Raw genomic sequence first — 8165 nt, 5'->3', positions numbered from 1 at the left:
GTGGTTAATGTAGCTGGGTGAGGTGGTGAGAGGTGGTTAATATAGGCCAAGAGTGAGTGGTGTGGGCGCTGAGAGTGTTGAGTGTGGTTAATGTGGCGCTAAGAGGAGTGCTGATGAGTGTGGTAATGGGGGCTGGTGGTGGTGCTGATAGTGTGGTTAATGTAGCGCTAAGTGGTGTGCTGAGGTGTGGGTTGTGGTGGTGGGTGTTGGTTGATGTAGCGCTAAGAGAGTGCTGAGAGTGTGGTTGATGTAGCCTGAGAGTGAGGCTGAGAGTGTGGTTAGTGTAGCGCTGAGAGTGTGCGAGTGTGGTTGTTGTGGCGCTGAGGTGGGTGCTCAGGGTGTGGTGATGTGGGTGGTGCTGAGTGTGTGGTTACTGTAGCGCTGGGTGAGTGCTGAGTGTGGTTAATGTAGGGCTGAGGTGAGTGCTGAGGTGTGGTTATGTGGGCTGAGGTGAGTGCTGAAGTGTGGTTATGTGGCGCTGGGTGGGTGTGGTGGTTATTGCACAAGTGGTGCTGGTGTGGGGTTACTGTAGCGCTGGTGAGTGGAGAGTGTGGTTAATGTGGCGCTGAGAGTGAGTTCTGAGAGGTGGTTAATGTGGCGCTGAGATGGGAGAGTGTGGTTGTGGCTAAGAGTGAGTGCTGAGAGTGCGGTTAATGTGGCTAGAGTGGTTCTGAGGTGTGGTAATGTAGCGCGAGTGGGCTGAGGTGTGGTTAATGGGGCTGAGAATGATTGCTGAGAGGTGTTAGGTAGTGCTGAGTGGAGGTGGGGTGGTTTGTAGTGCTGGGGGTGCTGGGTGTGGTTAATGTGGAGGGTGGTTTGTATAGTGCTGAGGTGTGGTTTGGGGGGTGTGGGTGTGAGAGTGTGGTTGTAGCGCTGAGGTGAGTGCTGAGAGGTGGTTAATATAGCGCTGGTGGTGCTGAGGTGTGGTTTGGGGGGGGTGTTGTGGGTGTGTGGTGTGGTTAGGTGAGTGCTGAGAGTGTGGTTGTGGCGCTAAGGTGATGCTGGAAGTGTGGTTAATGTAGTGCTGGGTGTGGTTAATGTAGCGCTGAGTGAGTGCTGAGAGTGTGGTTATGTAGCGCTGAGGTGAGTGCTGAGAGTGTGGTTAATGTAGCGCTGAGGTGAGTGCTGAGTGTGGTTAATGTGGCGCTGAGGCGGTGGTGGTTAATGTAGCGGAGAGTGAGTGCTGAGTGGTGATGTACAGGTAGTGCTGAGAGTGTGGTTACTGTAGCTGAGAGTGAGTGCTGAGAGTGTATAGCGCTGAGGAGTGCTGAGAGTGTGTGTAGCGCTGGAGGTGAGTGCTGACAGTGTGGTTAATGTAGGTGGTGAGTGCTGAGAGTGTGGTTATGTACAAGAAGTTTGGGTTACAGCGCTGAGAGTGAGTGCTGAGGTGTGGTTAATGGAAGAGAGAGTTCTGAGGTGGTTAATGTAGCGCTGAGAGTGAGTGCTGAGAGGTGGTTATGTAGCGCTAAGAGTGAGTGCTGTGAGGTGCGGATGGAGGCTAGAGTGAGTTCTGAGTGTGGTTATGTAGCGCTGAGGTGGTGCTGAGAGTTATTGTAGGCTGGTGAGTGCTGAGAGTGTTTATGTAGGCTGGAGTGAGTTCTGAGGTGGTTTGTAGCGCTAAGAGTGAGTTCTGAGAGTGTGGTTAATGGCGCTGGGTGGTTCGAGCGTGGAAGCTGAGAGTGAGTGTGAGAGTGGTTGGTAATGCTGGAGGTGAGTGCTGAGAGGTGGTTTGGCTAGGTGGTGCTGAGAGTGTGTTAATGAGCGCTGAGAGTGAGTTTGAGGTGTGGTTAATGTGGTAGAGTGAGTTCTGTGGTGTGGTTATGTAGCGCTGGGTGAGTGCTGGGGTTAATGTAGTGTAAGAGTGAGTTCTGAGGTGTGGTTAATGTAGGCTGAGGTGAGTGCTGAGAGTGTGGTTAATGTAGCGCTAAGGTGAGTTCTGGGTGTGGTTAATGTAGCGCTGAGTGAGTTCTGAGGTGTGGTTAATGGGCTGGGTGAGTGCTGAGTGTGGATGTGGCGTGAAGTGAGTGCTGAGAGTGTGGTTAGTGTAGCGCTAAGTGTGAGTGCTGAGTGTGTGGTTAATGTAGGCTGAGATTGAGTTCTGAGAGTGTGGTTTATGGTAGCTGAGAGTGAGTGAGTGTTTGGATGTGTGGTTATGTGGTGGGTGCAGTGTTGGCAATGGTGGTGGTGGTGGTGGTGGTGGGATGATAGTGTTGTGAAAGGTGGTGTGGAGAGTAATGTGGTGATAGTGGTTGTGTGATAGTGGTGGTGGGTGTGGTGGGTTGATGTGGTGGTGATGGTGGTATAGTGGTAGTTGGTGGTGGTGGTGGTGGTAGTTTGTGGTGGTGTGATAGTGGTGTTGGTGTGATGGGTGGTGATAGTGGTGGTGGGTGTGGTGGGTGGTGGTGATGGTGGTGGTGGTGTGGTGGGTGGTAGTGGGTGGTTGGTGATAGTGGTGGTGGGTGGTGGGTGGTGGTGATAGTGGTGTGGTGTGGTGGTTGTGGGTGGTGATAGTGGTGGTGGGTGGTGGTGGGTGGTGGGTGGTGGTGGTGGTGGTGGTGGTGGTGGTGGTGGTTGACAGTGACAGACTGAGCACCACACACGGGGTTAGTTTACGGTGAGACATCGAGGCAGATGTTGTTTGTCCTTTATAACGAATGACCACCATGAGTCTTCTGCTGTTGTTTACCTTGGTCTAATAACTTGTTTACACATCAGTTTAGTATTGTTTCCCTGGTCTAATACTTTTTTAACAGTTTGGTTTTTTACCTTGGTTATACTGTTTATGACAGTTTAGCTTTTTACCCTGGTTTGTTCTGTTTACGATTTAGGTTGTTTACCTGGTCCTTGTTGACAGTTTAGCTTTACCCTGGTCTAATTCTTGTTTACAAGACAGTTTAGCTTGTTTACCCTGGTGTATTTGTTTAATGACAGTTTGGTTGTTTACGGTTTAATACTTGTTTACACGACAGTTTAGCTTGTTTACCCTGGTTAATACTTGTTTACGACAGTTTAGGTTGTTTCCTGGTCTAATAACTGTTTGCGACAGTTTAGCTTTTTACTGTGTCTATTTCAGACAGTTTAGTTTGTTTGCCTGTTATTACTTGTTTCTGGTTTAGGTTGTTTACCCTCTAATATTGTTTTACGACAGTTTGGCTTGTTTACCCTGGTCTAATACTTGTTTACACGAAGTTTAGTTGTTTACCCTGGTCTAATGTTTACAGAAGTTTGGCTTGTTTCTGGTCTGTCTTGTTTACGACAGTTTAGCTTGTTTACCTGGTCTAATACTTGTTTACACGACAGTTTAGGTTGTTTACCCTGGTCTAATACTTGTTTACACGACAGTTTAGCTTGTTTACCCTGGTCTAATTCGTTTAGCTTGTTTACCTGGTTTCTTGTTTAGACAGTTTAGTTGTTACTGGTACTTGTTTAGACAGTTTATTTTTACCCTGGTTATTTTGTTTGAGACAGTTTTGTTTACCCTGGTCTAATACTTGTTTACACGACAGTTTAGGTTGTTTACCCTGGTCTAATACTTGTTTACAAGACAGTTTAGGTTGTTTACCCTGGTCTAATAACTTGTTTACACATCAGTTTAGGTTGTTTACCCTGGTCTAATACTTGTTTGAAATATAGCTCATGCTTGGTGATGGTGAACATTTAGAGAGAGAGAGAGAGAGAGAGAGAGAGAGAGAGAGAGAGAGAGAGAGAGAGATTTCCTATAAGTGTATGTGTTTGGAAATGAAATAAATTCACTTCAATTTATATGTAAAACTGAAGCACAGATCACATCAATAGACTGGGCCATGAGTGGGTAGCTGGCAGTCAACCCAGGCCCTGCCAGTCACCCCACGCCTTGCCAGTCACCCCACGCTCTGCCAGTCACCCCACGCCCTGCCAGTCACCCCACGCCCTGCCAGTCACCCCACGCCCTGCCAGCCACCCCACGCCTGCCAGTCACCCCACGCTCTGCCAGCCACCCCACGCTCTGCCAGTCACCCCACGCCCTGCCAGTCACCCCACGCCCTGCCAGTCACCCCATGCCCTACCACCCACTCCACACTCTGGCCACGAACCTGTCAAATGAACATGTGTGTCGCGTCAGGTCAGATGGAGATGAATTTCACATGTTTCAGTTACAGAATAAACCGACGGTAAGGGCTGTAATATTTCAGGTTACAGTGTGTTTTAGTACAGTGTTGATGGTACTGTATTCTCTATTGTCTATTAGTTTTTCATTTGACTTATATTTGGTTATTAATTGATGCTGGTTATTTATCCTGTAGTTTTGGGGTGATTTTTTTTGTATTTTGTATTATGTAGTAAACACTAATATCATCATCTGTATTGGTCAGTTAATAGTGAATTTTTCAGGGCTGTATTATTGGTCATTACAAAATACAGTTATGAAGTTTTTGTTATATCATGTAATAAAGTCTCATGCTTTTCCTGTATTTATGTACCTGAAGAGGATTCTATCATACTACAAAGTCTGTATTAACAATCAAATTCATAAACATAGATTCTACTGTCGTGGACAAAAAAATACTTGAATTTCTTTTATATATAAGTTATCATAAATGTACAAAAAAAAATATTAAAAAATAGCATCATTATAAACTTTTCATAACATATATTAAATCTCTTTCCCTGTCAGCCGTGTTATTTTTTTAAAAGTAATAATGGAAGAGTATTTATAAATGAAGGAAATAATTATAAACTTACTTAAACCTTCAATATGGCGACGTAAAACAAACTTCAGCTGCCCCATGACGTCACTCACTCACTCACTCACTCACTCACTCTGGTGGGGAGGAGCGGAAAGAGAAACAAAACTCGTTAATTTGTAGATCTTTCGTTCCATCACCACTCGCTGACACTCTCCATCACCACTCGCTGACACTCTCCATCACCACTCGCTGACACTCTCCATCACCACTCGCTAACACTCTCCATCACCACTCGCTAACAATCTCCATCACCACTCTCTCTGCGTGAGGTGTCGAGGATAGTCTCTAAAGCCTCCATCAGTAATGGATATAGGAAGTGAAAGGCGAGGAGGACGAATGGGGGAAATGGGATGGAGAGGGAGGGAAAAGAAATGGGTTAAAAAAGAGAAAAATAATGAGTGAGAGACGGAGAAGAGGAAGAAATGAGGCTAAGGTACGGGAGAAGACAAATGGGGAACATTAGAAGGGAAGAAGAACAGTAAAGAAGGGTGAGAGAGATGAGAGATAACGAGAGAATGAGAGAGAACGTATGGGAAGTGAAGGAGACCGGATAAGATTTGGGTGAGGATAAGATGACATAAACAAAGTTGTTAAAGAGAGAGAGAGAGAGAGAGAGAGAGAGAGAGAGAGAGAGAGAGAGAGAGAGAGGAGATAATAACATCCAGTAATATATTAGCAGTTAGCTAACGAACAATGTTACAGCACACACACACACACGGCTTCAGAAACTTCCTCTCTACTCTGTACCATGGATGGCCTCCTGATGCCTCCTCCTGATGCCCCCTCAAGAGCTGCTTACCTCCCCTGAGGTGTAATGGACGAGTGGAGGCTTTCAGAAACCTTTTTTTTCTGATACTTACGAGTCACGCCTGGATGCGTCTACCGAGTTTATTCACAAAAATAAAAAACTTTATTTTTTCAGAGGTAAAGTATTTTTAGGTAGTGTACTCTGAGGACTCCTAGAAAATATGAATTAATATTTTTGTTTTTGTTTTAATTTACTTTTTTAAATAGTTTGCTATGCGCTGAGTGGAAAATGCATTTGCTTCTTGTCCTAGAGGTGGACGGTTCGCTCCCAGGGTACTCTGAGGCCATACAGCTGTAAATGGGTTCCTAACACTACAGGTGGGGAGGTGACGCAGAATATACTCTTAATAAAAACATAACTTTCAATGTAATGTATTTTTTTTAACACGTTTGAGCGGCGTTAGTTTGTGCTAATGAGGTTAGTTTTAGCTTTGCTTAGGTTTGGTCGTTTCTGCTGTTCACATTATTAAGAAAATAAACTTTATATGCTTAAAATAATGGCTGGCTCGGTCTACCATACACACACTGCAGTATATTCATTCTCTGTCTGTCTGTCTGTCTGTCTGGCTGTCTGTCTGTCTGTCTCAAACTTTTCCAGATATAGGTGTAAATATCATTCTTTCAAGTTACCCAAATCCTGAAAAATGACTGTCTGACTGGTCTTGAGCCTGTACTGTACTGTACTGTACTGTATACCCCAATCGTTCTTAAGCTTTCTCTAGTTCAATACAGTTGTGAAATTTGTATTCATAGCTCCATAAGGTCTCTCTTTCTCGATCGCTTACAAAGTTTATATACCCCAACGAGCTTATTTTTAGAGCTCCCTGTGACGGTATGGACAGCTCGGAGAGGCATAAGATCAGGGAGGGCTTGATAGAATATAGTCTTCAAAAGGGTCTTTGGGTGGTGGGCTGTGGTTACCAACCCTCAGGTAAGAGAGTGTTGCATTTATGGGCATGTAATTAAATCCATCATACGTCCGCCACCACTGATCAGATGTAGTGTACAGTATGAGAAACTCCTGAACACTGCTAGTAGTCCCAAGTTGTTGTACGGTTTCGTGATTAGGATGAAATTGATCAATAATGTGACTTAGAAGAGAAAATGAACTGCAAGGACTAGTTTATTTTGATAAGTTTCTGTATCTGAATTTATTACATTTAATGAATATCTATCTATTTCAGCAGATTTCCATATACAGACACTGCAATACTGTCTTACAAGAAATTCAGTAAAATTTAAAATTGATCTGCAAGAATTTATAGAGAGTAATAAACGTAAACAAGACAGTCGTACAAGAGGACATAAAGTATCGTTTTAATGTTCAGTTCAGTTTACTGCCTCACAGTCGCCCGCCTCACAGCCGCCTCCTGAACCTGGCAATGTGGGAGTGTGAGGCCCAGCAGTAGGCAAACATGGTGTAAAATGGACAGGATTTATCTTAGGATGTACAGTACTTCCGCATAATGAAATTTTACTTAAATCATACTGGGTAAAGTTTAATTAGGTTAGGCTATGTGATGTACTGTATGTTAAATTATGTAGGTTAGGTTAGGCGAGGTTTGGTTAGGTTTGGCTAGGTTTGGTTAGGTTTGGCTAGGTTTGGTTAGGTTAGGTTAGGTGAGGTGAGGTTAGGTGAGGTGAGGTGAGGTTAGGTTAGGTTAGGTTTGGTTAGGTGAGGTTAGGTGAGGTTTGGTTAGGTTAGGTGAGGTTTGGTTACGTTAGGTTTGGTTATGTTAGGTGAGGTTTGGTTAGATTTGGCTAGGTTAGGTTACGTTACGTAGGTATTGACGGTATTCACTTATAATTTCCATCAACATTACTCACATGGTTGCTCTTGTTTACAAATCTTGTTTAAACATTCGAAAAAATATCAGAAATATATATTGAATTTATTGTTGTGTGTCAGTTTCACCTAAGACGCAAAATATGTCTACCATTACCACCACCAACCACCACCACCACCATCAGCAACCACCACCACCACCATCAGCAACCACCATCAACAACCACCAACACCACCATCAGCAACCACCACCACCACCATCAACAACCACCACCCACCACCACCATCAACAACCACCACCACCACCTCCATCAACAACCACCACCACCATCAACTACCATCACCTCACCACCACCATCAACACCACCATCAACAACCACCACCACCACCATCAACAACCACCACCACCATCAACAACCAACCACCACCACCACCACCACCATCAACAACCACCACCACCACCACCATCAACAACCACCACCACCACCACCTCATCAACAACCACCACCACCACCTCCATCATCAACCACCACCACCACCAACAACAACCACCATCATCAACAACAACCAACATCATCATTATCACCACCAACAATAACATAGCACTCACAACAGCCCACCAACATCACCATCACCAACAATAACATCACCATCATCACACTCTACCACCACCACCACCACCACTACAACCATAATCACAACTGCCACCATGACTACAACCATCATAACCACCACTACCACTATTCATATACCTCCTAGTAACAGCTCAATTATTTAGAGAAAAAACGTAACTCACATTTTATTTATTCATGACAGAGATAAATTGTCCTGATGCATATACTGGA

The sequence above is a fragment of the Homarus americanus genome, unplaced genomic scaffold (assembly GCF_018991925.1).
Source record: "Homarus americanus isolate GMGI-L3 unplaced genomic scaffold, GMGI_Hamer_2.0 scaffold45698, whole genome shotgun sequence".
Classification (NCBI taxonomy): domain Eukaryota; kingdom Metazoa; phylum Arthropoda; class Malacostraca; order Decapoda; family Nephropidae; genus Homarus; species Homarus americanus.
Note: the sequence above shows the minus strand (reverse complement) of the source record.